Source organism: Penaeus monodon, unplaced genomic scaffold, assembly GCF_015228065.2.
Source record: "Penaeus monodon isolate SGIC_2016 unplaced genomic scaffold, NSTDA_Pmon_1 PmonScaffold_18380, whole genome shotgun sequence".
Lineage (NCBI taxonomy): Eukaryota > Metazoa > Arthropoda > Malacostraca > Decapoda > Penaeidae > Penaeus > Penaeus monodon.
The window spans coordinates 1-2,500 of NW_023647906.1; the positions used below are offsets into that span (position 1 = coordinate 1).

Here is a 2,500-nt window from a genome sequence, read left to right on the forward strand (position 1 = left end):
AAGTTTTTTTTGGGGGCTGCCAGAAAATCATGCACAGATAACAGCAAAAACCCTTTATTATTTCATTGAAATATTGCTCTTACTGCAGTGTGAGTTATCAGAGCAGTAGACTTTTTCATTATCTCTAAATGAAACATATATTTTAATTATCACATGGGGCCCATGGATGACACCTGAAGGTCGTTTTGTTGGTTATAAATCACCAGTTATATATTAGATTTCACTAAAGAGGGGATTTCAACAGTTTTTTTCTCATGGAATGATGAATATGTGAATAATAAAAAGTACAAAGAAATTGTCTTTGCAAAAGACAATCTTTTTTTTAAAAATTATTATGTAAGGAGAGGCATAACTTTTACATCTTAAAAAGTAATCTTGGAAAATGTTGTTTATTTAGCATTGAATAGGCAAATAAAAATGCAGTTGGAGTGTTAACTACGTGGAGATGGTTAATGAATTTTTGTTAAGTTATATTTTGGGAAGTTATTTAACCCTTTTTAAGTGACATCTTTATAATAAACAGATAGTGCTACAAATTTTTTTTACTGTTTTTATTTTTTTGTTTTTATGATAGAGCACCTTGCTGGAATTGTCTGAGAATATTTTAAATGCAGCATTAGTGCTCAGAAAGACCTTGCATTTAGGTACTGCACTGCATTGCACTTTAGGGTTATAAAATAGAGTTTTCAGCCCAACCATACAAACCATGTTCTAGCCTGTTCCCAATGTGATATACCCAAGTAAATATTATCAAGCATAATTTTAATATGTAAGTGTGTGTGTGTGGGTGTGTGTGTGTGTGTGTGTGTGTGTGTGTGTGTGTGTGTGTGTGTGTGTGTGTTTGTGTTTGTTTTCAAATTTTATATAATGCATATTTTCATTTTTTGCGAGTTAATGTATTATACATATATAGAATATTTGTTGAAGAAATTCTATTAACAGCTACTTGAATTTCATAATGAAGAAAGAAATGTAGTTTCTCCTCAGCTCACTTATAACCACTGTAATGTGTGTGTACATGTTTATTAATTACATGCGTGCTTAAAACATTGGCACCATGCCCAAGTCCTAAACTATAATGGTAATTCTAGGGATAGAATTTTTTTCTAGAAACCTCAGTTATATTTTACATGCAGGAATTTCATTCTGCTGTCAAAGTACATAAGGTGAGGTATAAAAAGGAATCATTATCATCTTTATTCTGCATGAATTTCATTATTTTTTATGTAAAACAATGGATTCTTTGATAAAAACATTATGTTATATGTATAGAAGAAATTAAATATTGTATATTAAGCCTTTCTTTAGAAAACCTTTTTTCAGAGCATTATTTATATAGAATAAAGGGTATATGCCCTGTAGTGCACTGCTTTTACAGTCTGAAATATGTGCATGACTTGCCACATTTAGTTATAAGTAAGCCTCTCCCCTAACCCAGCTGGGCGAGAGAAAAAAATAGAGGTGTAGGAAACATAAATTTATCCTGCTCTCTATTCACCTTGGTTGCAGCATAAACAATTCTAGATGATTGGGTTATAAAGAGGCTTGAAGTACACTTTTGAGGGGCTGTACCTCTTCAATGACTGCAGCCAGGGCAAAACTTTACAAAGAACTGTCAAGCACAGACAACTTAAAACTGCTTGGCAACTTTGGCAACTAGGAAGTTACTGGTGAGGGATGGTCAACCATGATGTGATTGGCCAGAGTGGTGTGTTAAGAGAGATTAACATATTAAGTTCATATTAAAAGGCTGTTTCTGTGTATATTGATTTTTTATGTGGTCTGTATCAGAAATAGTGGTGGGTAATTTTTTTCAGGTTTCATACCAGAATATTAATCATATTAATACCAAAACATATTCCCTCTTATTTCACGGTAGTATTTTAACTGTTGAAAAAACTGTTGGTTCCACAACTTGATATTATCTATAAAAAGCTGTTCAAAATATTATAAGATTTCTGTCACTTTCCAAACACCATCAGACTGAATGTGACTGAATTTTGCTTTCACATTGCAATAATAATGTTCATTTTTAGACCCATCTTGAAATGTTATACCTGCAGCTTCTTGCATTCTGTAAACTCACTATCAAATTTACTAAATTAGAATGCTGGATTGAATTTGAAGCTTTTCCATAATCTCTGGATCATGCTACTACCTTATCTGTCAAAACAAAGTGACTGCTATGATAGGATTTAAGTAATTTTTATCTTTGAAACAGTTATTAGTTTATGTTTTCATGTTTTTTATATATCTGCATTGACTTTTACATTTCTGTTACATGCTTTGTGTATGTCTGAGTGCTTATTATCACTACTATTGATATTAGCTATTATCATTATTTGATTCATATACATCAGATCAGATTTTTTTCTTTCTTTTTTAATTAACTATTCCTTACAGTTGTATGATAGTGAAAAAATGACACTTTTGTATTATATTTAGGTGTATTAGAATGAGGGAAATTGTAATGAAATATTACATGTAATATTTTTTTCTT

At 31.1% G+C, this 2,500-nt stretch overlaps 1 pseudogene; it reads left to right on the forward strand.

The window, feature by feature from the left end:
* The first annotated feature begins 1,136 nt into the window (after window positions 1-1,136).
* The window catches only part of LOC119569740, a 3,093-nt pseudogene continuing 1,729 nt past the window's right edge, over window positions 1,137-2,500 (forward strand).